The 27,274-nt window shown below is 54.5% G+C and overlaps 1 protein-coding gene across 11 annotated transcripts in view; it reads left to right on the top strand.

The window, feature by feature from the left end:
- SLC45A4 (solute carrier family 45 member 4) overlaps window positions 1-27,274 on the top strand; it is a 77,984-nt gene that overhangs the window by 3,406 nt on the left and 47,304 nt on the right. Inside the window, exon 1 of one of the 11 annotated variants that reach the window (XM_077847437.1) lies at window positions 4,884-4,907. The exons of 8 other annotated variants lie outside the window; for them this stretch is intronic. The gene's annotated coding sequence lies outside the window, so the exon portion shown is untranslated. Of the gene's footprint in view, window positions 1-4,883; window positions 4,908-5,453; window positions 5,723-21,639; window positions 21,856-27,274 lie in introns of those variants that run through there. 2 more of the 11 variants (XM_077847435.1, XM_077847438.1) reach the window with 2 other exon arrangements.

Here is a 27,274-nt window from a genome sequence, read left to right as displayed (position 1 = left end):
GCGCCGTAGGTGGCAGACAGCCCCAAATTGCTGGTGCCCTCCTCGGGAACACCCCTGGCAGAGCCCCGTCTGTGATTTGTGGAGCTGGAATGCGCTGGAAGCCGTGTTCCCGGGGAGGGTGCTGCTCCGCGGCTGTAGCCTCTGGCTCCCCAGATTTCTGTCACAACACACTTGTGTTGATGAAGGTGCATTCAGTGAAGCCCCATTAGGAGGGCTGCCTCCGCTCCGAGCCAGGAAACCTGAGAGCGTTTCGCTTTGCGGAGTGGAAATCTGACCAGAGGGAAAACGCCGCCCAGATGCAGAGCAGCCACATGGAAAGGAGGGGGTGGGAGAGGACCCCGGAGCCCCAGCAGCCAGTGTCCGCCCGGGGGGGGGGGGGGGGGGGGTCCGCTCACCGGCCGAGGCCTGGCCCGTCGCACCTCCCCCACGGGCGCCCACACAAGGCCCCCTTGTTTAGATTAGCTTAATCACCCCACCAAAATCAATGAACAAGGATCTTTTTAAACGTGGAACTTTCAAAATGTGCTTCGAGTGGCTTTTTTTTTTTTTTTCATTAAAGGTATCAAATGCTAAGCCTTTGTGAAATACGGCACTTGGAGGGAACTGGGGGATTGTGGATCTTTTCACTGTGTGCGCGCAAAGGAAGCTTCCCGGCCCTAAATCAGGAGGAGGCTTGCCAAAAGTCCGACTTGACCAGTGTGCACGAGAGAGAGTTCCTTCCAACCCGCTGCCGGTGGGGTAGCGGTGACACTGGAAACATTTAGAGGGGGCCTAACGGCATCTGTGAGCCTCCTTCCCTGGCAAGTGACTTTTAGAGGAGACATTTTAAGAAGATTAAAACGTCCACAGACTTCGAGGGCAACAGCATAATCCACTTAGTGTTTTCATGTCACGAATGGAGCTCCTTTGAAGCCCGGCGTTCCTGCAGGGGCCCTCGACTGCAGCCCGGGACGGGGGGACTGGGGGACCGGTGGCGTGGGGACTGAGGGACCGGTGGCGTTCCCACCTTCGCCGGTGGGCAGGCAGCGTGAGGGAGGCTGTGGGAAAGGACACAGACCCACGGAGTTGGGACGGGGGGGGGGGGGGGGGGGGGCTCAGCTCTGTTGTGCTGATTTGGGGCCTCAGGTGAGCGGTGGACTCTAGGGGACCCCCAGGAGGGTGCGCCTTGGGCTAGGCCTGGGGGTGCCGCTCCCCTCCCCAGGTGGGGTGCCGCCGCCCCTGCCACTGGAGGGGTTTGCAGAGCCCTTTCTAGTTACCGAGAGCAGCGCTCCCTTGCCCTCCCACCTCTGCTTGGCCCGAAGCCCAGGTGAGGGAAGCATTGTTCAGACCGAGGTCGTTGGGGTTTTCATCCTCCCAAACCTGTTGAAGGATTTTGCTGGCGGGAGAGGAAAACTGCATTCCTGAACCCGTGCCCGGGGGGTGCTTGCTTTTGCTGCATTCAAAAAAGTACCTCCTGACCTGGGGTTCCGCAGTGCGGTTTTGCTTTTGAGGGGGGGTTGCTTGAGGGTCTCTCCCCGGGGTTCTGCCTCTGAATCTGGAGCCAGATGAATTGGCCACCAAATGCTTCCCATTGTAAAGACAGGATACGGAGCAGACCCTCAGACCAGCCGACCAGGAGGAGGAGCTGGGACAGCGTGGTTTATGTGGTCCAGATGTGTAGTGGTCACTGTACTCGACATAAAATCTTATCTCCGTTTTGAGCGATTGGTTGGACATTGCAAGGCCAGAAAGCAGCAAATACTCTGCCTCTCGTTGCCAACATTTTAGTCATCGTTGTAGGAAAATCTATTTATCCAAAAGAGTATGATTTTTGCTTTAAAATGGGAAGGAAATATTTTTCCACCAATTATTTTGAGGGAGGGGTTTTGCTGGTTTTACACCGAGAGTCTTGATCCAGGGTTCACTGGACATAATAAGGCGGGGGGCGGGGAGCACATTCTTCATCGCGACTGGTTAGATGACGGGTCTTTGAGAGTTTTATTGCCGAGATCTTCAGGCGTTTCTGCTCATGTTCTGTAAAATGACTCTGGAAACTGGGTGCATTTCTAAGTGGACATTGAGCTTATTGCTGATTTTAAGTAGCTGAGAATTGGATGTAATTTCTGGTGTAGTGTACACGTGGACATAGACGTTCACAATTAGACCGCTCTTGTAAAGGATCCAGTTCGAGTAAGTACACTACTGATTCGATAATCCACTAATCACCCTTTGAAAAATGAGCATGTTAACGGTTGTAACATGTGCATCTTTTTTTTTTTTTTCCTTCAACTTGTATCGCTCCATTTTCCCCTCTTGGACTTTTAGCCTAATATCACACGCCTTTACACGTCAGAGTCTTGCATTGATCTTCACACTCGTGACACAAGTGTGTATAAATCGGAGTTTAAGCCGTTTCTGTGGTCATAAGGCTGGCTGTGTTAACCCCATCCAGAAGCACTTTGTGTCATTGTAATTATCAATACAGAATTGATCACAGAAGCATGCGTGTGTCTTTGATCTTCATGATTACTAAATGCACAAAATACAAATACGTTGGAGCGGCATGTCTTAAAGAGCTGAGTGGGGGCGCAGTTAAAGGAATTAGGGATCTGCCCTTGCTGCTGGAACATTCCCTGAGAGGAATGCCTCCTGCTGGTGGGGCCGGAAGGGAAAATGAAGGCTGAGGCTTCCCCCACTGGCCACAGCTCAGCCAGTCGTGTCTGGGACCTAGAGATCTAGAAATTCGGTCTCAAAGGCATCCCACCTGGGAACCAACCCCAAAAGTGCTTCTGCTGAGTTGTGTCACTGCGCCCAGTGGGTGGAGCGGTAAAGAGCATTTGCCACTTCGTTAAATTATGACATTAAATGCTGACCCAGGTTTACTATTTAATTGCATGTTTCCTAGACTTAGGTGGTTAAAGGTCAGAAGATGATGCATCTCAGGAACATGTATGTTTCAGCCAGGGGGCATTGACTTTTTATTTGGTCGGATTAAAATTTAAGCCCATAGTATTGTGCCTTGAGTTACATTTTAATTTTCCAGAAAGATGTGTTAGAAGCAGAAAAGACTGCTTGGCTGGGTGTTGGATTCCGAAGAGGTTTTTGTCAAGCAGGAATCCGGTGAGCCTGCTGTGCTGGTCTCCTTTCTGGAAGCTTTTTCCAAGCAATAGTCAGTGTGTTCTGTGAGGAGGAGAAGGGTGTGTTGTTGGCTTTCCTCTACTAGGGTGAGGGCTCTTGGGGTGGGTGAGAGGCTCCTGGGCTTGCAGAGGCGCCTGCCTGCTTGGGGTTTGCAGAGGTGGGGCCTCTCTCCCTGAGAAGCCTGGATGTGTACCCTGAGAACTTCCTCAGACTCAGACTGTTTGAAAGCCCTGGGCTGGTCCTCTCTCAGGCGAGCTGGAGATGCTCTCAAAGCATAAGCGTTTACTGTTGTCAGCCCAGAAACAGAAAGTGCCTTGGATGGAGAACTGTAGAACTTTGTATTTCCCGGTGGTTTTATGATGCACAGGGAGGCTGCAAGTAACAAGGGGTCTCTGGCTTCATCCAGCTTCGTAGGGGAAGAAGGGAAGCCACTGGCCCAGCTCCTGGGATTTTGGTAATGTGTGCTGACCCCAAGTTTTATCTGTCTTCTGTCCTCGGGGCCGGCTGTGAAAGAATGCACTTAAGAATGCCTCACCACGAATTTGGATTTGTAAATATTTGGGGACAAGTCAGGTCCTTAGATTGTGAGGCACTACCTTTGTTCCTAGAGTTAGGTAGAGATAGGAGCTAGTTTCAAGATCAGGTTCTAGGAGCCCTGTGGTTTCCCCTGACCCACCCTGGTGGGGAACAGGGTGGGACAGACCTCCTGTGGACCCTCCATTGATCTCTCAAGCACAGACCCTTGTTTACACTTTATTAACATTTGGGACCTTGATACTGAAATCAAGCTTTCAGGCTCCTAAAACAAAGGCTTGGGCTGCTGAAGGTGAACATGGGCGCCCAGGTGACCCCGCACAGAGGGGTTCAGTTCTAGAAACCCTGCAATCACCTGGGGCCCAACTCAGATGCCAGTCTGCTCCCAGGCAATCACACTGTGCAGAGCTGGAATAACAGGCACTGGTAGTGGTTCTTCGAGCGCCTTCTCTAAAACCCTTTGCAGTAGTTCAGAGGACAAAATCCTCCCCATCAGGCCCTGCACACCACCACCCTCTGCTGGATGGAGCCTGAGCTTCTGGGCGGCCTCTCCATCGTCCTTTAGCACTCGGGTGTGAGGGAGCTCAGATCTGGTGCAGGATGGATTCTAGAAGTGAAGCCTTGGGGTATGGAGTTGCAGCCTGAAGCTGCCTGGTTGTTTGCTTTACCAGCATGGGCCCCGGCGAGCCTAGTGGGACAGGGAAGCTGAACGAAAGCTCAGAGCTGTTTCAGACGTGTCTAGCTCATTCTTGAATTATTCAGATGTCTAAAGTGTTTTTTTAATTCTTAAGGGGGAAGGGAGGGGCCCTGCACCTTTTATTCAGCAGAAATGTCGTAGAGCCTGGCGTCCTGTGGGGTGCAGGGACCATTTACATCCCCGGCTGGGCCATCCCTGGCTTTGTGACCTTGGCCCAGAAGCAACCCACTGCTCTGAGCTTCAATTTCTGTGTTATAATCTGGGAAGCATAATGAGTATTTGTTCCTGGCAAGTAGCAGACCCTGAGAAATGATCCAGGAGGCCAAGTCCTGTGCAGAACACTCAGCCTCATTCTCTGCACAACCCAGTGACGGCTGCCTGTTACTACCTGCCTTTTACAGGGAGGAAAAGGAGGCACGGAGATGTTAACTAACTTACTTGTCCAAAGCTACATACAGTACGTGGCTGAGCCTGGAGGTGAGCCCTGGGACCCACGCATGGGGCACCGGGCCCCAGAGGTGTAGCACGCCTCCACCCGTATGGAAAGCTGGGCTTACAGGTGTGTCGAGAGTCTCTGTTTTTGCAGTTTGGGGTATCAGTGTTTTGTCTTGGCTTAGTGCATATGAAATATCGGTGATGATGTTTAACAGAAATCAGATGCAAAATGAAATTGGGACCGTGTATTCAAGTGAACTAGTCGCTTGAACTAAGTAAGAAGAGACTGTGCTTTCTGCAGTATCCCGGAGGACGCAGGTGAATGGAAGCTTCCAAAGGGGGGGGGGCAGGCGGTTACCAGTCCTCGGTTAATTCCTGACTGTTTGAGCAACCTCTGCAGAAGTGAGGCTGTGTGTGCACCGATAAGAGTCCTGCCGATGGTGTCAGTTTGTGGCTGCAAAGTTCAAATAGGTTTTTGATGAAATCTTGTGGCTCTGTGGGAGAGAGGGAGCCAAGTAGATGCAGGCCGTGGTTTCTGCCTGCGTTTGATATGGTTTTGGAAAAGGCTTGACAATTTTAATATGGATTTCCTCGTGATCCCCTCAGAACCTTGTCTTCCTGGCGTTTTATTCTTGCCCACAGTTCTGCCTCGGCTCGGAGCCCTCGGATGTGGACTGGGATCGCAGGCCTGCCTCCCCGCAGCACCGCCCGCTCCCCACCAAATGGCTGGCTGTGAGGCTGCGGGCTGGTCCTCTCCGCTCTGCGGCATCCCTTCCCCGTGCGGTGGGGGTCTGCGGTGCCCTTGGCTTGAATAACCCAGTTAGGGGCAGGGGACAGCTGTGATGTTCACACTTTGTAAAACACCAAATGGATTGTATGGAGAAGAATCTGGATTTACTGAGGCCATCGCTGAGCAGAGCATGTTTCCAGTAGAGTGTGGTAAGCATGGGGGGGGGGAGTCCTATCTGGTGAACTGAGTCACCATTAGACGCCAGAGGCCCCGCACTGTGAGTGCTGTTGGGCTGGGCCTCCTCTGGCCTCTCTGGGTGTTGGTGGAGTCCTCATAGCCCCATGGCAATCCCGCGAGTGTCTTGGTCTCAGATGGGCACCTGCGAGTAGGAGCCATGGGCCAGGTTCTGTTGTCAGGTGCCATCGTGATTCACAGTTGACTTCTGGATTTCTCTGACCGCTCTGTATGGAAGCAGTGGTATCCACATTTTATAGATGAGAAAATCGGTGCCTGGAGGTCTTCTGGTCCCTGCCTGGGATTTTCTGACTGAATGCTCTGCTAGGAGACGTACGAGGGACAGTGGGAGATGCTTACGGAGTTTTAGCATAAGCAGAGAGGGGCCAGCTGAAGATTAGTATGTAGACAAGAGTGATGATGTTCTTCCAACGCGAAAGATAACTAGTACCATCCATCCTCAGGCAGGGCTCCTCAGGGAGGGCTTCTTGGAAGTGGAGGCCCATTTAACCGGCTTAGGGAGAAACAAACCTCGATCCCGGGGCCTGAGGATGTGGTTCCTGCTTTGGCCTTGACGGGCTGGTGGCCTGCACTGTCGGGGAGTGGCAAGGGCTCGGGGCCAGGGCTGGACTGCGAGGGCCCCCGATGCCCTGCTGGCTGGTGTGGAGTCCTTGGACCTCTCTCAGAGCCATTCAGTTTAGGAGATGCGTCCCAGCTCAGTGCCTAGGCTGTATGTGGTGAGTGGCACCCGCGTGAGTGCCCTGGCAGCTTGTGGCTTGCTCGGTGGGACGAAGACTCCTTCTGCGCTTCCTACACCAAGGTACACGCGGCTGCAGGTAGACCACTGCCAGTGTGTGCCCTGCCCTGGCCTGCCCTGCCCAGCCGCTTTCCCAGCCTCACGGGGGGAGAGGGCCTGTGGAGCTGCTGGGGCTGGTCGAAGCCTGTGCAGCACCCACCCTTCTGGACACCTGCGGGGCTACTGATGGAAGATGGGTGCTTTGGACCAGCTGTTTTTGCATTCCGCTGCAAGATAACAGGTGGAAGGGGCCCAAGGAAGTGTTCCATTGGGCCTGACTTCTGAGCGTCCTGTAGTTTTCACACACGGCTTCTGATAACTCGTCTTCTGACCGCAGAGCTGTTTTAAGTTTAAATGTTATCTCCATTTTTAAAATGAGATCTTCTTGTCTTTATTGATGGGATCAAGGGACTGGCTGCTGGTCATACACTTGGAAGGCCGTGCCCCTAGGAATTCGGGCTATGTGCCGGGCTTGGACCGTACCTACCAGCTGGTTTGCGGGGGAGCAGCTGAGGCCAGGAGCAGCAAGGAGGCCAGGGCCACTGGAGACTGGACCCTGAGGGCTGCCTCCCTCAGGCACTCTGGGCCTTGAGAATCATTCATTAACCTGTGAGCCCCAGGACCTCCACCCAGAAACAGGAAGAGGGTCATGGGCCTGTGTCCTAGGCTGCCAGAGGACCAGCGGGGCTTGGAGTGTCTGAAAGCCCCGTGAGCACCTGCATGCCTCCCATAGCAGGTTCACAGTCCGTGGCCCGAGTTTCCTGGCACTTTGTGGGGGTGCAGTAACCAGGTCACTGTCTTCACAGTGCACAGCTCATTCGCATCAGCCCGGGCCCACATTTCCAGTTGACATGCGGGGGGGTGCCTTTGGATTCCATTTCCTTTGCATTGTCCCCAAGGAACTGCGCATGCCGGTGTCTCCTACCCATTTTGGTGACTCCTAGGTAGTTGGGGCCCTTCGGGCGTCCAGGCCTCTGGTCTGAAGTGTCTGGAATGCGCTTACCCATCTTACCTTGCCTCTGAGAATCCCTTTTGAGACCGATGGTTCTCATCTTGATTTGATAACTCGAGAATCACCTTCTTAAAGAGTCACTTCTTTATAACTCCGCAGAGGTTTTGGTGTTACTATTGCCAGCTTCTGCCCCTGTGGTGACTGCGCATGTGTGTCCACGTCATGGAGGGACATCGGCCACTGGATGTATCATGTCCTGTTTGCAGGAAGAAGATGGGCATCGCAACTAGAATGGTGACTGTTAGGGCCAAACAGGGGTGGGCAGGTTAAGGACACCAGCAAGGAAGGCGACACCCCATGCTGGGCCCAGGGGCTTGTGAGAGAGGGGGGCTGCTGGAGAGAGGGGTGGCCTTCTGTCGAGGGGCCTGGTCAACTAGTGGTGAGCCTGGGAGGCCAGGGCCTGCTTTTCACTGCACTTATCCCTGTGTCCTGCTTGGTTGCGGTGGTGGAGGGGGCATGGATGTGTAACCTGGCCCCGGGCATGGTTCCCTGCTTCGTGGGAGCTGATGCCTATGGGTTTATAGTAACTTGGGATCTTGGTAAGGGGGCGTGGAAGGAAGGAACTCGGTTGGCCAGCTTAGCTGAGAAACCCAGGCCGAGTGGGCTTTGGTAGGTCCAGAGGCCGCTGTGACCATGCTGCCTGGGCCACGTTCTCTTTTCCTGGGCTTGGCTGGTTTCCAGTTGTCTGCCGGGTGGCCTTGAAGCAACTTGAGGGCAGTCTGGACCTCTCTGTGTGTGTACAGGGGGAGCACAGTGAGCAGACGGATGAGGGAGGAGGGCCCTGATTAGATGGGGTGTCTGTGAACTGTGGTCCCACTGCCCAGTGTCTGGTGACACTGGCAGCTAGCTCTCAAGCCAGACACAGCAGAAGGAGCACAGCTGTGCTCTGGATCTGAGGGAGAGAGGCGATGCCCAGACCCCTAGTCTAAATGCAACATGCATGTGATCCATGCAGATCGCATGAAGGTTTTATCTGGAGCCTGGCTCATATTTTGGTTATGAAACGTGAGAGCGGTGGTTCTGCTTGCTGGCCTGGTTTACCTTGTCCAGTCTTTACCTGGCTCTGTCTGTCCTGGGTTACTTTTCAGGATGAATGAGCTAACAGTGTATACAGGAGGTTCAAAACAAGCTCATCATCACCCTCACGAGCCAAGTACGGAACATTTATTTACCCAGAACTCCCCACTCCAGACACTGTGGCCTGACTGTTGGAGAGAATGACAGCCGTTTTACTTGCAATGGTTCATACTTTTGTCCATTCCTTTAGGATTGGTTCTAGAAATTGTGGTTTGGCCTTTCTGATGTCCCCAAATGTTGAATGAGCTCTAGAAAATTCTCAGCTCTGGCCCTTACAGTTTTTTCCTAAATTTGGAATTTGTCTTTCTAGTTTTGTTTCTATCTGCCCTTGTCCTCCCCACTTGTATGAACCTAAACTGTCCAACTGAATTCTGAAGGAAACTCTAAAAGGGAGGGCTGGCTTTTAAAAATCAGGAAAAGCTGATGCAGTAACTTGTCACAGCAAAAATATTTTTAGCCAGCTGTATGACCATGGATACTTCCCATTTCTAACTGGGGTAGTGCTTAACCTTTTTTGGGTCAGGGATTCCTTCAAAAATCTGAAAGTTGGACCTTTCCCACAAAAATGCCAAAAGACACCATTTAGTGTATACTTTCTGGGTCTCCACACCCATCCAGGGATGAACCCTCTCCACACCCCATCTCTGGACCTCAGCTACGGAAGCCCCGTTCTGGAGCCAGGGCTGCAGACTCTGCAGGGTGGGCTGCCTGGTGGGTCTGAAATCCCGAGGGGGCGCCGCTTGGCCGGCCATCCGCCTGAGACCTGCATTTGTTGGCTCCGGAAGCAGGCAGGCTGGCGCTGTCCTTGGGCTGGTCTCTCCCCCTGAGGAGTGTGCTGGAGATAACCCCCAGGGGTGGTAGTTGGCTGTGCTGTGACAAGTGGCAGCACCCGGGGACTCTGAGCACGGTCTCGTGCACTCCCGAGTGTCTGAGGTCCGGTATGGCATTTGGCCCCCCGGAGTGGCTGTTGGAATCTCTTCTGATGGTGACATTGGGATGCTCCAGTTTACTTTGTGGGGAAATATAGGGTAGTTAAAATTAGCAGCGAGAGAGTCAAGTCAAGGTTGTCTAAAAGAATTAAGCAATGTCACATTGCGATAAGACTGGGGAGCGGCTGGGTGGGATTCCTCACCCCAGGCCGAGCCCCTGTGGAAGGGTCAGGCTTGCAGCAGCACGTGGGACCTGGGAAAGGAGCCACCCGCTTAGACCTCTGCGTTCACCCCATGGCCAGCTGCGCACTGTGGCATAGAGAGCGCCCTGGACTTAAAAATACAAATTCATTGGAGGTCTTATGATGTTGGGTTATAATGGAGTATATACACCTCTAATTATTAGGTAAAGTTACGACGTCTGTTTTTATTTAACTATATGACGCAACGTACTCTATATAATAGATAGTCATGGGGTGCTGTTGTGTCTGATGCATTGTAATACTGTATCATACAGCATAAGGTCTCATCATAACCTAGATTTTGCTTAATTAAAGTTCTTGGTGAGGAGGACATCTGGCTGCCTGGGTTCAAGTTCTCCACTAGCTCATTTTCTTTTTTCTTTCTTTCTCCCTCGCTCTCACTCTCCCAGATCTTTAAAAAGAGAGAGAGAGGGATCCCCCCTGGGTGTCTCAGCGGTTTAGCGCCTGCCTTTGGCCCAGGGCGTGATCCTGGAGTCCCGGAGTCCCGGGATCGAGTCCCACATCGGGCTCCTGGCATGGAGCCTGCTTCTCCCTCCTCCTGTGTCTCTGCCTCTCTCTCTCTATGTCTATCATGAATAAATAAATAAGATCTTAAAAAAAAAAGAAAATCTAAAAAAAAATAAATAAAGATTGCTTTAAAAAAGAGAGAGAGAGAATGAATGGGGGAGGGGCAGAGGGAGAGGTTGCAGCAGACTCCCCAGGAAGCAGGGAGCCTGACATGCCGCTCCATCCCAGGACTCAGACGGTGAGGAGCGGAAGGCAGATGCTTCACCCCACAACCAGCTCATTTTCACTGACGTGAGGGACAGTGTGGTTCACAGGAGGACTGTGATCCAGAGTCTGAGCCTGCACCACCAGGAATTCTCAGGACCCTTCCTTGTGCCCTGGGCCTGGTGGGCAGAGAAGGTTCTTGGCTGGCTCCTGGTTCACAGGAATTCTGGGGTCAGTGAGGGGCCTGGTTTGCCCTGACTCCCTGCTGGGCTGGAATACCCAGGTCTGATGGTTTTCTCTGCAGAGGCCACAGCCACTGGGGGCCCTGCAAGGCTCTAGCACGTGGCCACTCTCCTCTCCTCCGTTTTCTCTCTCCCATGGCGGCAGCCAGCCTCTTGGCAGAACAGGCTAGCTCTTTTTTTTTTTTTTTTTAAGATTTTAAAAATTTATTTATGAGAGAGACAGAGAGTGAGTGAGAGGCAGAGACTTAGAGGGAGAAGCAGGCTCCATGCAGGGAGCCTGATGTGGGATTCGATCCTGGAACTCTTGAGATCATGCCCTGGACTGAAGGCAAACGCTCAACCGCTGAGCTACCCAGGCATCCCAGGCTAGCTCTTCTAAGCTGGGAAGAGCCCAGAGTTCCAACTGTTTGTAAAATCAAGGTTTCGTATGCTTTAATCAAATAAGGAGAATGTGGCTTTAGTATGATCAGTTACTGATCATAGCAATCTGCTAACCCCATCTGTGGCCCTAAAGATTAGAATCCTATCTTAATGGGAAGCCACGAGTCAAATGTCATGTGTGTGACTTTACACATTACTCTAGTGGTCATGTATTATATATGGGAGGTGAAGTGAAGGATTCTTTTACTGATTTATTTTTTATATATTTACTTTTTTTTAAAATTTTATTTATTTATGATAGTCACACAGAGAGAGAGAGAGGCAGAGGCAGAGACACAGGCAGAGGGAGAAGCAGGCTCCATGCACCGGGAGCCCGACATGGGATTCGATCCTGGGTTTCCAGGATCGTGCCCTGGGCCGAAGGCAGGCGCCAAACCGCTGCGCCACCCAGGGATCCCTGTATTTACTTTATAAAAAGTAATCTCTGCACCCAACTTTGGGCTTGAACTCCCCACCCCGAAAATACGAGTCCCAAGCCCTACCGACTGAGCCAATCAGGTGCCCCAGGAAGGATTGTTTATTTTTTCTTAGGGAGCTTGCCTGGGGGAGGGGAAGGGGGAAGGGGCAGAGGGCAGAGGGCAGAGGGAGAGAGTCTTAAGCAGGCTCCGCACTGAGCCCAGAGACCTCACGACCCTGAGATCATGACCTGAGCCAAAATCAGGCATTGGACGCCTAACTGAGCCAGCCAGGCGCCCCAGTAAAGGCCTGTGTTAAACTGTTTTTGTTCAGGCCTGGTTTTAATTTCTTGAGTTAAACAAACACGATCCTCTCTAGAGCCACACCTCCCACCGACAGCTGCTCTGCCCCTTCCAGGTGTGTGTGCGTGCCCCGGTGTGTGCGGGTGCCCCTGTGTGCACGCGTGCTCCTTCCCTGGGGTCAGCGCAGCCCCGGTTGCATCTCCAGGCTGCGGACCCTGATGTCTCGTGCGGCCAGGCAGTTCCGGGTGCCCGTGTTGAGCTGCTGACCTCACTGCTCTGTTGGGACAGGGAGGGTTCCCTCCAGAAGTGAAGACCAGGACGGGGCTCCTGCATGTCTTCTGATCCCCTCCGCCTTTCCCAGCCTGGCAGTGACCTGGCGCTGGGAGGAAGCACCGTGTCTGCCGCATGCCGGCTGCGCTTCCAGTCCCGCATCCTCTGCGCTGGACTTGGTGCTGCGGTTCCCCCTTCTGTAAGTGGGGCTAATGCTAGGATCCCCTGTGTCGGGGTGTTGGAGGGTTTGGTGCGTGCGTGAGCGCGCGCGTGTAGCATCTGGAGTCGGGATCGGCTCGTAGGAAGGACTCTCAGACTTGCAGCTAGTGAAGCCCCCACGCGAAGCCGTTTGAAGGTTTCGGTCTGCAGAGAGACTCTGCGGTTCCCGGGAGAAAGGGGGTGAGACCATGGGGGCGGGGAGACTGGAGGCAGCCCTCTCCTGTGCTGGAGGGGCAGGGCCAGGCTGGGCTGCCGGAGGCTGCTTGTCCTGGCAGGTGCAGCGGGATCAGGAGGGTGGTGAACAGACGCCGTGCGAGAGCCCGAGGTTCTGGTGGCCGTGGTCTCTGCGTGTCAGCTCCTCCTGTGGGCGAGCCGGGCCCCTCGCGCTGTGGGGCACTAGCTCGGGGTTAGGGACTTGCCTGGGAGAGGGGGTTAGGGGAGTTGGAATTGTGGGTGCAGCGGGTGGGGTGGCGGTCAGAAAGGAGCTGCTGAGGTAGCCTTGGCTTGGAGTAGCCTCGGTGGAGCCCCGTGCGAGCAGGAGAGGGGGAGAGGATCCTGGGGGTCGGGGCCTTGGCACCTGTGTCCTGGGAGGCCCGAGCGCACAGGCTGGCCCAGCGTGGGGACTGCTGTACCTGCAGGACCCCTGAGGAAGGCGTTTCTGTTAATAGACCTAGCGGGTGCCTCAGGACAACCTCTTTAAATACATCGGTGTTTAAATTAAAATACATCAGTAACTTTCATATTTGTAGTTAACTGCCCTTAATCGGCTGTTCAGCCAGGTAGGCCTCAAGGCCAGCATCCTGGCTGGCTGTGGGGTGTTCCCTGGGGGGGGACATTTGAAATCCAGGGATGCCATTAAGTGTTCACGAGGGGGCTTCGAAAGACCTGGAGGAGGGGGGCTGGGGGCATTCGCGGCGGGCTCTCCTTGCCTCGTGCGGAGGTGTGGGCTGTTGCCCTGTGGAAACACCAGCGCGCATCCAGGTGACCTCACCTGTCAGGCAGTCGGGGCAGCTGAGTCATGCTGCTGTAAATTATATCCGCAAGGAAAGGTTTGTTAGCTGCGGTTATGTCTTCTCCCTGTTAAAATTAGCCTTGAAGACAGAGTGAGGTGTGTTGAGTTTATAGCGCGTCTATTACAGGCTTCCTGCCGGCCCTGCGGGCCTTTCTCCTGTGATGATAGCGCCCTTGGTGTGTGGTTTTAAATCGTAGAATCGAAGCTCGTGGAGCGCAGGAGAAGGGACAGGTGCTTGGTTCACACCCGGCCTTTTTGCTGGTGGCCTGGAGAGGTTCGCGACTTGGTCAGGGTCATGCGGTGCCTGATGCTCGTAGTGTCTGCTGATGAAACACTAAGGGGGGAGCCCCGTGGCTGACCGTGAGTACCCCCCTCCCTCAACCTCAGACTATTGCATTAACTTGGCTGCTCCCTGGAGGTGTGAGCAGCTCCTTCTCCTTTCCCCCATAGTCTTTTTTTTTTTTTTTTTTTTCATTTATTTATGATAGTCACACAGAGAGAGAGAGAGAGGCAGAGACATAGGCAGAGGGAGAAGCAGGCTCCATGCACCGGGAGCCTGACGTGGGATTCGATCCCGGGTCTCCAGGATCGTGCCCTGGGCCAAAGGCAGGCGCTAAACCGCTGCGCCACCCAGGGATCCCTCCCCCATAGTCTTGAAGTGACTTGGGGAAGGTGTGGATGAGCTAGAATGCAGTGGTGTGTGTGTGTGGGGCGCTGCCGACAAGTGCCCCGCTCCGGAGAGCCTCCTGGTACCCTGGAGAGAAGGGGTCGTGCTCCCTTGGGGCGGGCTTCTGAGGACCCAGCTCAGGCATGAATGTGATGTGTTTTCAATGTGCCTTGATGGTGAAACACTTGCTTTTGAACTGTAACTGTTACTCCGTGTATGCTCCTTCGCCTTATTCTGGAAAAGATTTAAGACGCTTTAAGTAGACAACCGATTTAAGAGGCACTTGTAAAGATACTAGAAAGATGTGTTTGCAGGCTTGCCGCGCGCTTCCCTGGCTGTGCTTTGGCCTGTTCCTCACACGTGCGCACACACAACTGCCTCCAGACTGTGCTTCCTGGGCCGCAGAGGGAGAGCCTCGGTAAGGGCTGGCTGACGGGCCGTAAACCACCGCCGCTGCTCCTTCTCTGGCCCTAAGTCCCTTCTTTTTGGAGGGATCATGAGCTGAGACCCCAACCCCCTTGGGAGCCCAGTAGGGCACAGTTAGAGATGTTGGGGGCCTCAGTGCAGAGGCTCCCCAAAGGCTGGAGAAGGAGGATGTGATTGGGGCTCCCCAGTGAGCGGCAGCTCACCCAAGCCAGCACGGCTGCCTCCCCAGGATACGGTGTGTGTAGTCAGTGACAGAGGATCACTGTGGACTCTGGCGTCACTGGCCTGAGTGATCCCCTCTGGGACCCTCCCCTCATGCTGATGACCTTAGTGCTTTCCTGAGAAAGAGTGTCTTGCAGATGCCCAGCTTCAGGACTTATGTCAAAGGGATGTCTCCAGAAGTGTTGTAGGTGCTCCTTCTAGAATTATTGCTAAAATTCATTATTTAGCATCTTTACGACCTCTGCACAAAGACTAAATCTCAAGTTTGCACCTATCCTGGGCCTGAGAAGCTACCCGGGCAGGGGGCAGGGGGCAAGGGTCAGGGGTGGGCCCAGAAGTGTGCAAATCCCTGTGCAGGGCTGCTCCTTCCTCTGCCTCGGGCTTCCGTGCTCTGTATCGGCCTCTGATGGGTTTTCTGCCTCTGTCTGGTCTTGTCGGTCCTTGTTTCTGGGGCATTCTTTTGTACCCAGGGTGTGCACACCCTTGGGAAAGGCCTTACAGGAAGGTGGGCATGGATGTGCAATGACTGGAGCGTGGGCCTCACAGTCTGAAAGAGTGATCCGACTGAGGCTGCTTTGGTGGGGTTCATGCTCTGGTCTTCTGAAACAAGAGCTTCTGCAGATCAGTGGGGACGCTACTGGCCTGGGCTGGGCACAAGGCCTGTCTCTCCCCGGTGGGGACTCGGCACTGGGGGTGCTGAGGAGAGGGCAGTGGGGGCTGCCTGAGTCCCAGCACAGGCGAGGGCTGACTGTGGCATGAGGTCCCAGCTCTGCACTCGAGACCTGGAGGCCGTTGGGGTGCCGTGACCTGAGGAAGGCCTGCTGACCTGTTGAGTGGGGGGTCCTTGCTTAGTGGCGGCCAGGACCGCAGAGGGGGCTGCGTGGGTGGGGAGCTGCTGGCTCCTTCCCACGGCCCAGGCCATGCTGGAAGCCACCCTGGAAGCCGTAGGGTGCAGGCAGGCCTGGAGGGAGCCTTCCTGCGGTGGGGAGTCCTGAGCCCCACACTCAGCCCTGATTCTGGGTCTGCACAGGCCTTTGCGGATTGCTCACTGCCTTGGAGCCGGCCTTGCTGGGTCGTGGGGGCCGGGGGGGTGGTGCTTTTCTCCCACGTGAGGCCATGCTGGGGACAGAGAAGAGTCCCCGGGGTGGGGAGGGGGCTGGCACCCCGAGGACCTGGCTGGGGTGTGAGAAGCGCCTGCGGCCCCTCCCTCCCTACAGAACTCCAACAAACACAGGCCCACTTGGTGTATTGGATTAGGCTTTTATCCCCCAGGAGAGTAACCAAGTAAACAGAATAGAGTTTCTTTGGGCTCCTGGCCAAATGAGAAATATTTTGGATCTGGTGACCTTTTTCTTTGGGTCACTATTCACTGTGGAAGGTTTCGACCCGTATTGCATTTCAGAATAGGAAGAACGGCTTATTTTGCCGAGTGGCAAATAAGGAAAAGAATGAAAGTCTCTTGGAGTCTCTGCTTCCAGAGGCTCCCCTGGGAGGAACATTTTTATAGACACCAGACGTCCTCCCCAGCTCTGGCCAACTTTCCATGCCGCTGGCGGGGGTGCGCCGAGGGCCGGCCCCTCCTCCTGAGCCAGCGGCCTGGGTGTGCGGAGGCTGCACGGCCCGCGAAGCCAGGTCCTTCCCCCACAGCCACGGCACCACCGCCCCCTCGTCCCCAGGCCCCGGCCCCTGGCTGCCCGGCTTCCCCTGGGCTTGCGGGCTCTCCCCTAGGACTCTTCCCACATGGATCGCAGGCCTGTGTTTCCACAGTTGCGTTGCAGCAGGTCACCTAATCGAAGGTCGCGGTCCTAATTGAATTGCAGGGTAAAGTGCTTACAGGCGTAGTTAAAAGCCAGTGAAGAAAATCAGACTTAAACCATTGGTTTCGTTTTGTTGTTTAAAGATTAATTAATTAATTACTTTGAGAGGGGGCAGAGACAGAGACAATCTCTGACGGACACCCCTCCCCCTCAGTGTGGAGCCCGACGCGGGGCTCCATCCCATGACCTGGAGATCATGATCTGAGCGGAAAGTGAGTCGGACGCTTAACCAGCTGAGCCACCCCGGTGCCCCAACTTAAGCCATTGTTAAAGCAAGTCCATACTGTTCAGCATGAAAACATCCTGCCTGACTTTTTCTGTTGTTGTTACGTGGCATGTGCCGCAAAGGAGCGTGTTTGTGAGATGCAGCCGAGGCTCCGGCCCAGCAGCAGGTGTGCAGGGCTGGGGCGCACGGACACCCTCTGAACTACTGGTATTGGGGGCTGCCCTCTTCCAGTGCCACCCGCCTTCTATCGCGGGGACTCAGGTTTGCACATGCGGTGCCATGGGTCCTCTGTGGAGTGCAGTGCACGCAGGACTTGACCTGTGTCTCCGTTGCCACCTGTCCCCTGCGCCTTCCAGCTGCAGAGCTGCCACTGCAGGAAGATCCTCGAAGCCCTGGGTGCGGGTGGGTGATCGCTGAGTGAGCGCAGCCCTGCTCGTGCCCCTGGTCTGGTGGGCCCCTGGCACCGCCCTGAAAGTCCAGGCGGAGCTGGAGCTGATGCGGATGCCTGGGATGTCTGGAGTGGTTGAGACATTCTGGGCTGCAGTGTCCAGGGCTTCCTCCTGTGCTCTCCACTCTGCCTTCCTCTCCTGCCTCTCCCAGGGCCTATAGAGCTTTCAGGCGGACAGGGAATCCAGAGAAGAGCTCAGTGCCCCCAGCTTCTCCCAGCACACAGGCCCTTTGGTAGCCGTGGGACACCTTAGGCTTAACTTCTGAGAGGCTTTGCACAGGCCCAAGACGTGGGGTGTCATTTGGTGACGAGGTTGTGGGTTTAGGGGTAGTGGTGACTTTGGATGGATTTTGGATACAGCCAGTGGTAAAATAACAGCCATCCCAAGGGTGGTTGGGATTGATGCTTCCTACACCCATGCCCTTGGCCAGAAAACACCTGCTGGCCACCTGGCGTTGGGTATGAGGCAGAGGTGGGCCGGTAGCTCTGTGGGTTGTGCCCGTGCCAGCCTGCCCTGCTGGACTGGGTGTCAGGCTCCTGCACCTCTAGTTCCCATCTCATCCAGCTTGTCCCACTTGGAGACACCCAGGTGAGAAGTAACCCTTGGAGCTTTAGGAAGAAAGGACGCTAGGTCAGGCCCCAAGATCGGGGGCCGCTCATTCCAGCACCAGGGGAACACAGCAGACTCTTGTGGCCTTGTCCTGGACTTCAGAAGCGTTGCCATCTGCAGGGGGAACCTGGCTGATGTTGGGGGTGGGTGGGAGGCTGTGGTTTGCAGTCAGGGCCTTGGACGCAGGAGGACTTGTGCAGGTTTGCTGTGCTTGAGGGGTGAGGAGGGCGAGAACAGAGGGAGCTGAAGGGGAAGGGGTGAGGGGCGGCTAGCAGGAGGGGCCAAGCTGGGACAGAATGCCCTGGCCGTACCTCGTGCTGGGGACAAGGCAGCCGGGAGCACCGAGTGGCGCAAACACAGTACAGGGGGTGCAGCCAGTGGGGGCTGGACTCCAGGAGGAGGGAGGGGCGGCCTGGAGAGAGGGGCCAGCAGCTGAAAGGGAGCGCTGTCCCCGGCCACTGGCAACCGGGCTGCCGTGCACTGTGCGGGCAAGTTCCTCTTGTCAACGGTGGTCCGGCAGCCCTGCCCTGGACACGTGGCCAGCTCTCAGGAAGGTCGAGGAAGCCGTGGCAGGGGGGACACCTGGGAGGGCAGAAGTAGTGTCAGCACTGGCTCTGCTCAGTGTCTCGGTCATCGATGGCCGTTTCTCCTCTGAGGTTCGGGTGGGGCTGGACCATCCCTGAGGGTCTTACCACCGCTGCTGCCCTTTGACCTGGAGCCTGTTATGTTCCCCGATGCTTTGTCGCCAAAGGAGTTTCAAAACTGTTCTCTTATTTGTCCCTTGAAGCCCCCACGGCTGACCTAGGTCACATTTCTCCCTGTGCTGGTGGCCCCCTACCCGAGCGCCTGGCCCTCCTGCCGTCGTCTGCTGCAGGCCTGGACAGCACGTCTCCACTCCCAGGCTCCCCTGCCGCTGGTCAGTGCTGGTCCTTTGAGGGTGTCTCCCTGGGCTGAGCCCCTGCAGGGCAGGTCCTGCTGTCGCAGAATGCCCAGCACCTAGCACCGTCCAGGGTGGAGTGAGCCAGCTGTCCTGCTCCTGCGGAAAATCAGGTCTAAAACCCCGCGCCCTGCACTACCCCTGGACCTCTGAGTGCAGCCACCCCCTGGGTTGGTCTGGGCCTGCCTGCTGCCCTCTGTTGTCATGTGGGCCGCCTCCCCACCTCTGATACCCTGGGAGGGGTGGGGTGAGGGGGAGGGGAGGGGGTCAGGAGGTCTCACTGGCTGTGCCTTTAGGTGACGCAGCTTCTCTCCACTCCCCCCACCCCGTTTGTAGGTTCCATGAAGGAGGGACCCTGTCCTAGACCAGCAGTGGTTTCTTTGTGTCGAGTAGCCTGCCTGCTCCACAGGTGACCTGGAGGGGGTAGTCCTGGTGACCTTGTGAACCTCCGGCCTCAGTGGTCGGTGTTCTCAAGCTGCGGAAGGTCCTGGGCCTTCGTGGTGTTCTAGACCTAACCTGTGTACCTGCCTTGACGGCGAAATCGCCAGCTATGCTTACTTTCTGATAGCTGAGTGGAACCACTTCTTAACCTAGATTTTTGTTTTTCCAACAAAGAATTTTTCCCTTTTAGTGACAACTGTAGGTAGAAGTTCCCATGAAACCAGTGGTATTGTCATGATTTGATTACTCTTATTCTTCAAGCCATTCAAACAAAAATTAGACCATGCTTGGTAACTGAAATTCTGAGATGGTTCTCTTTTTGTGATTGATCTCTTTTAGGGCTGTGTACCTGAGTGCCACACTGTGATGTAGGTTGAACAAAGGATTTGGTTTACACAGAGAGCTTTCTTGCTTTCTTGCTTTCTTGCTTTCTTCCTTTGGACACAGAGGTAGAGGGAGAAGCAGGCTCCCTATGGGGAGCCCGATGCTGGACTCGACCCCAAGACCCCAGGATCATACCCTGAGCCCAAGGCAGACACCCAACCACTAAGCCATTCAGGCGTCTTAGGAGTTTTCTTTTCTTTTCTTTTTTTTTTTTTTTTAAAGATTTTATTTGCATGACAGAGAAAGGGAGAGACAGAGCAAGAGCGGAGGGGAATGAGCAGAGACAGGGAGAAGCCGACACAGGACTCGATCCCAGGACCCCAGGATCATGACCTGAGCTGAAGGCATAGGCTTAACAGACTCAGCCACCCAGGCGGCCCCACCCAGGAAGTTTTCAAGACTATCTTATCCAGACGTAGGCAGAGGCAACCACGGTCCTACTGCAGAGGGTTGAGGGTGGTGGCAGCTGCTCCCTTTGCCGAGAACCTGCAGGGTTTGGGCTCCGTGGTGATCCTCGCACTACTTGGTCCTCTGCACGATCTGGAGGTGTCATTCCCATTGTAGATGGGGACATGAGGGCTGAACGTCTGAGTCTGCAGTCACGAGAGACCCAGTTAGTGATTGAGGACCTCAGTGATTGGGGACATCGCGCCGACTGTCACTCCACCCCGCCGACTGCAGGCCTGGGAGGAAGCAGAACTTGTTTCGAGCAGCATTACACACTGCTCTGTTTCAGAGGAGTGCGAGAACCGAGGGTGGCCTTGAAAGATTAAGGGGGTGGGAGTCAAGGTCCAGAGCCCAGGGCCTGTGGTGGGCGAGGCTGTGATCCACAGGTGCTCAGTCCCTCCCGCCCACCTGGCTCCGCAGAGCCCCACACCTAGCGGTCTCCCTGAGCGGTCTCTTGCTGGGAGGAAAGACTTGTGTGTCACCCGCGTGTCACCTATGTGGTGGCTGGCTTTGTTCTGACTTTGCTTCCAGTTCCTATTGAGTTGCAAGCTACTGTGTTAAAATAAAAAGCTCCCCCCCCCCCCACAGGTGAAGTGAAGGGTAAGTGGCATCTTATTCAGATGTCTGCTGGGGTATTGGCAGCACAAAAACGCCGCTTGCCCACCCAGCCTGGCACCTGGGGGCCAGCTGCTGATGGCCGGGCCCGCTATCCCCTGGCTTTCTACAGTAGGCTACGCAGCCGACGTAACTGTCTTTCAGGAAATTAAGTTTAAATCAGATTGAAGTTATGATGCTCCTTGTTCTTTTCCATCCCAACAATTATCTTAAAATCTCTCCTTTTAATTAACTCTATTTTCCAGGTCTTTTTGTATGCCAAGTGGTTTGTTTGTGGAGTGCCTGGCTCTGTGCCCCCGATCTGGAGACAGAGCTGCAGCCCTGCCCTCCTAGGCGGCCCCGGGACGGGTGGGGTACCAGGGGCTTGGCCGCCCGGCCTTGGCACAGCGCTCAACGACGCAGGGCAAGGGCCCAGTCTCCTTCCCATCAGCCACGGGCAGCTTGCTACCCTGCCCTCTGGCTGAAGCCGCTCTTTTTTTTTTTTTTTTTTTTTTAGAACTGCTTCTTTGGCAGCTTTCACTTCTCCTGTAGGCAAGTCTCAAGCTAATATTTATCCTGCAAAGTATCTTAAAAATGCTGGAGGGCGAGTATTTGTGGAGAACTCTGTCAATCCCTGAAAGAGCGTTATTGTTGCTTTGATAAACTGAGGCACTGTTTACAATAGCCAGATTGTGTTTGAACTTGCAACCTTTAATTCAACAGTTAGTTTTTGTTAACAGATGGAATTGTTTTGGCTGTCTTCGCCAAGAGATCTTTTATCCCTGTGGTTTTTGTTTTTTACTGGCGGGCCTTTGGCCCCTGCTGGGGGAGGGGAGACCTGGGCGGCTCAGGCTCTAATACATTCAGGTGTTAACTCATTTTATGGCTGGCAGGCTTTTCAGGAATGTGGACCTTTGTGCTTGGAGCCCGCCCTACCTCTTTATGAGTTGTCTCTTTAAAACTGGGGTGCCTCCTTCCACAGGGAACACTGGCCTCACCCGGAGAACAAGGGAGGTAGATGTAGCCAGAACGGGTTGCGGTATTGTTCGCCTGCTCAGGAGATCTCGGGTCTGAAGGAGAACACGGAGAGTGAAACTTCTTCCTTAAAAAATGAAGTAAAATCTTTCCTGTGGGGGTTACTTTTCAATAAAAGGAGCCGCGTCCCAGATCCCACCAGAGCCTGTTTCCTCCTCCCGCAGCCCTCTCTGACTCTGGAGTGGTAAGCACCTGCTGCTGCCCTGGGGACAGAGGGGACCAGTGCTGGGCCGGGTGGGCTTGGGCAGGAGGCGGGAGGAGCGGTGCTGGAGAAGTCCGGGTCCTGCAGAGTGTCACAGTGCTTCCCCCGTGGCCCGTGGGGGCTGGCCAGAGCTGGCCAGGGCAGCCTGTCCCCGGGGCTGGGGGCGTCCATGGCGGGGTGTCAGGCCGGTTGGGGCTGGTGCACCTGGCCTTGTGCGGGGGCAGAGGGGCCAGGGTGGGCTGCCCCCGGGGGGGGGGGTGACATGTACGATGGGCGCCTAGCAGAGGTCACACGGGCGCGCCCGGCGCCTGGGAAGGCCCGGGGCCTGGCTCTTGGCGCCTGCAGAGTCCTGTGTGTGCCCCGGGGGGAACATTGGGGAACATAGGGACCAGTACTTCCTCCTCCATCGGCTGACTCATTCTGTCCTGCTGACTTGCTCTTCTCTGCCGGGCTCCGGCTGCCTGTGTCTCTGTCTCTGTCTACGTGTGTCTCTGCCTGCCTGCCTCCCTCCTGACTCATGCCCTGAGTGGGAACTGCCGGCGATGGCAGCAGTGCTGGGGGGCAGGGTGTCCTGGGACTCCTGCCGCGCCCATGAAGCCCAGACATTGGTGGCTGGCCGAATTGTTTGGGGATGTGCTCTGAGGCCCTACAGGGACAGGAAGCCCACTTCCTTGCTAGTATGACTTCCCAGATCATTTTCTAGATGTGTTCTTCATGTTGCATTATTGTCCTTTTATTTTTGGCAAAATACACCTAACAGAATTTACCACCGTAACCATTGTTGAGGGTACAGTGGAGCGGCCTGAGTGCAAATTCACAACGTAGTGCACCGTCAGCACCGTCCATCTTCAGAACCTCTTTGTCTTCTCAGGGGGAAATGGTCCTAAGCAGGAAGGTCCTGGGTTGGTGCTGTCACCATCCAGGATTCTGGCTGTGGGAATAGAAGTCCCCCAAGGTCCGAGGGAGATGCGGGGCTGGGTTGCAGTGTAGCTGATCTCGGAGGGAAAGTGACTTTTTTGTGCATTGTCATTTATCTCCAGTAGATGTACAGTCTAACCTGTTTTACCCCATTCGTTTCACACACATGGTGTCTGCCTGTGGGAGCACATCCGGATCCTCCTCTCGGGCTGAGTTTACATAAAGCAAAATACCATCAGTTTATGTATTTGAGAAGTCCATTGTGCCCAGAGTAGCTTTCTTTCTTTTTTTTTTTTTTTTTTTTTAAGATTTATCCATTTATTTATGAGAGAGAGAGGGACCGAGACAGAGACACAGGCAGAGGGAGGAGGAGAAGCAGGCTCTTCGAAGGAGCCTGATGTGGGACTCAATCCTGGGGTCCCGGGATCGCGACCTGAGCTGAAGGCAGCCGCCCAATTGCTGAGCCACCCAGGGGACCCTGGAGTAGCTTCGTTTTAATGACATTCCTGGGGCTTCAGTTTCACGAGCTCCTGACCAGCCCAGTGGCCAGGTATTCGCCTCTGGGGAAAGGCGTTGGGGATTCTCTCTGCCTCCTCAGTCTAACATTCCAGTCGATATCTGACTTGGGTCAGCTTTAGGGGGAGCCTGCCCCTCTGCCAGAGTGGTGCAGGGGAGGCGAGGGCCACGTTGGGCTTCCTGCGCGTGGATCTGCACTGTCTGCGAGGGAAGATGGTACGCTTGGCCCCGCTGGCGCTCACCTGCATGGCAGGCATCTGGGGAATCTGGGCTTTCCCCTCGCTCAGGGAGGCCCGGGCTTGATCCCGCTGCTGTTTTTGGCCATGTTCTCTGCACTGGCTGGAGGCAGCCTTCTGCTGGCTCGCAGACGGTAATCCAGTCCCGGAGGGCAGTGCTGAGAGGCTGGGGGACGTCAGCACCCACAGATTGATGAGTGGGAGAGGTGCCTCTTGGTGCTGTCAGCTGAGAAACACACACGAGGCCTGTGGCCTCAGGAGCCCAGTGCTGACTGGGTCGCAGGCAGGGAAGGAAGCTCTACATCACCTGGACAAGATCAGGGTTTCTTAACCCCACCGGGGCCTATTTCAGACCTTGACACAGGACTTCTCTGTCTTGCCTCTCACCTCAGAGAGTAGAGGAAAGAGCAGTTGACGCCTTTCTCCTTGATGGGCACAGGGCCTGGTAAGGCTGGCTGACCCAGGAGCACCCTGAAACACAGAATCTGTGCTGACCAGAGCAGATGGCTGTGTTGGTAAGGGTGGGTGCTTGTCTCGAGTTCGGTGGGGAGAAGGCTAAGTCGGCAGTGAATAGGAGTTGCAGGGAGGGGTGAAGTAGGTGCTGTGGACTGGAAAGCCATGGGATTGTGTTAGGAAACAGCGGGGTAGATGCTCGGGGCAGAGCCAGCCAGGGGAACGGTAGGAACGGATGGTCTCCGTGCACCCAAACATGTGAGGGGTCTGCTGCTCGCCTGGGTGGGGTTAGAGCGCAGTTTGTGTCTTTGATGTCGAGAGGAGACTGGGAGAAGCTCTGAGCTGGTTCCTGGTAATTAGCTTTGAATCTGTACTAATTAAGTGGACCTGCCAGTAGCTCTGCATCCATAGGCGGCTCTTCAGACCTGCCTCTGTTGGCACCGCCTGGGCCTTTTGAGATTTGACTTTGGTTGCAAAACAAACACTCCTGAATGTCCCGCCACACGGCAAGGTCTTAGTCTTATTCTGCATTTGGAGAGGACAACCAGAAAATCCATTTTTAAAAGTAATTTACGTTTGTTTGTTGTTGTTCTTTTTTTTATTTTTATTTTTGTTCTTTTAAAGATTTATTTATTTAAGAGAGAGCATGTGCAAGTGGTGGTGGTGGGGGTAGAGAGCGAGGAACAGAGGGAGAGAGAGAAACCCCAGCCAAATCCTGGACTCCTGGTGAGCCCGACGTGGGGCTCCATCATCCCGACCCTGAGACTATGACCTGAACCAAAATCAGGAGTTGGGCATTCAATCGACTGAGCCACCCAGGTGCCCTGTTTCTTTTTAAGTTAAAAATATAATTAGGTCCCACAGAAGCAGAAAGACTGTAACTATAAATCACCCTGAAGTGACTCCTTTTTCTGTGCTTCTGTACCTTTTTAAAAAAAACTTAATTATGATCATAATGTGTACTTGATTTATAATCTGCTTTTTGCACTTGATATTAGGTCTATTTCCATCTCAGCAAAGAGTCACGCAGCGTGATTTGTGTGTGGGTGCACCACACTTTATTAATGGATGCTTCAGGTTTCCTAGTGGTGTGATCAGCATGCCTGTGCCTTTGTAGCCTTATGATGAGTTCCGAAGAGGGAGCTACAGGGTCAAAGGGTATTCACATTGTCAGACTTTGGATACGTAGTGACCACAGCTTCAGTTTTTCAGAAGTCCTTTTAATGGTGCCAGGACTGTCATGAGTAATTGCGTGGGGATAATCCTTAGGTTGAGCACTTGAGCTGGGAGGAGTCCCAAGGAAGCCCTGGTTCCAAATAGTGGACTTCTCCAGACAGCACAATGGGTAGTCACTTAGATACCAGCCTGGGTTTCTTCGTCACAGAAAATTGGGGGACCTCCAGGTTAAGGGGTCATTCATGTCTGTAGAGGTAGTCTGATTTACGTTGTAGAGGAACTGGGGGGAGGCTCCCGTCCCCCCTCCCTGCTTCTCTGAGAGCTTGTCTCTGCTCCCAGCCACTTCCCTGAGCAGGGACCCCAGGGGCAGGGGAGGTGGCTGCCGGGCCTTCCCTCCCCCTGCCTGCCCCTCCCTCCCCCTGCCTGCCCCTCCCTCCCCCTGCCCCCTCCCCCCCCAGCCCCCCCCCCCCTCCCTCCCTCTGCTCCCTGCCTTCCCTGGGCCTCTGAACTGGGGCCTGGGACCATGTTTTCCTTGATGTAAAACCAACTAGGTGCTGCAAAGGGGTTCAAGAGATGGAGGGGTTTATGAAGCGCCTAGACGCTCAAAAGACAATGTTTTTAGTGTCTCAGCAACACATGCGGTCTCGTGAATGGTGCAGATGCGACCCACCCCATCTGTATACCCGCTGACTTGCATCTCTGGCCTCAGGTGTGCGGAGGGGGACAGAGTGCTGGTTTTATAGCTGTTCTTTTACTTCTTAGGGAATAGGGGTACATTTAACCTCAGGCCACATATAAAGCACATGTAAGGGATCCCTGGGTGGCTCAGCGGTTTGGAGCCTGCCTTCAGCCCGGGGCGTGATCCTGGAGACCCCGGATTGAGTCCCACATCGGGCTCCTGCATGGAGCCTGCTTCTCCTCTGTCTGTGTCTCTGCCTCTCTCTCTCTGTGTCTCGTGAATAAATAAAATCTTAAAAAAAAAAAAAAGGCACATGTAAGTTCTACTCATTAAGAAAAACTTCACCTATTTAAAGAAAACTAGTGTTCATTTTACTGCTTCTCAAATACGCTGGCCTTTTAGGTTCACCTCCCCTGGCCCATAATTTAAGTAATTCCATGCTGTTAGACAACCGCTTCCCGGTCACTCCCGTGGCCCTGCCTCCTTTTTTGCCCAAGGATGACTGCAGAACCCGGAGACTCTTTGGTTTGGTGTTAATATAAATGCCACCGGAAGGTTTCATCGTGGCTTGGCAGCTGTAGTGGTGGTGCTCCTTCATTGTGCCTCTGTCTCTGAGGTCAGTCCTTGATTACATGTATGTAATGGGAGGAGCTTATATTTTTCATTTTTTTTTTCAAGACCGTTTGGTGCTTACGAGTGTCCCGAGGCAGCCCGCGGCCTGCCTGCCTCTCGTTTTGTCATGGCCTGGAGAAGAGTTCCTTCACGCCTGGCTCAGCCCTTAGCCGAAGACGGCTCAGATTCAGAGAAATACTATGGGTGTTGGCAGTGGTTGCCCGCCTGGCATTTCAGGCGGCTGGAGGCCGGCTTGCCCTGCGCTCGCCAGGGTCCCGGAGCCGCGCGGTGGACGCACGCTCTCGTTGCCATGGCAGCCAGAGCTGCTCGACTCCAGCGGCTCGCTAGGCACACTTAGGAGGAGGGCAGGGGGGAAGGAAACCGCTTGCGGCTTTTTAATTGAAAAACAAAACCCATCCTGCTGAGTTGATGATGCAAATCTGGGGAAACGGATCTAAAAGGTCTGAGGTAAAAAGTCACCGGAGAAAGTCGTTGCAGTTTAGCATAAGGCAAATGTCGAGGGGAGTATTATCTGCTGGGGGCAGCATGTCCTCATTTCAGCGTAGTCTCCTAAAGGTACGTGTGCTGGCTTTCCGAGGGTTGGATGCTGGCTGTGTTTTCCTTCACGTTAGGTAACAGCTTGTTTTATTTTTATTTTTTTTAACAGCTTGATAGTGCAAGATACAGAGGGATTCCGTTTAGAGAGGGGCTTGATGTGGATCCTAATGCCTTGACCCCTAAAATTTAGGAAGAATAAGTACTTTGATTTGATCCAACATTGAAAATATGGTCACGCAGACTGTTGGTCGAG

The sequence above is a fragment of the Canis aureus genome, chromosome 14, assembly GCF_053574225.1.
Source record: "Canis aureus isolate CA01 chromosome 14, VMU_Caureus_v.1.0, whole genome shotgun sequence".
Lineage (NCBI taxonomy): Eukaryota > Metazoa > Chordata > Mammalia > Carnivora > Canidae > Canis > Canis aureus.
The sequence above is the reverse complement of the archived record's forward strand: the minus strand, read 5'-3'. Positions and strand labels throughout refer to the sequence as shown.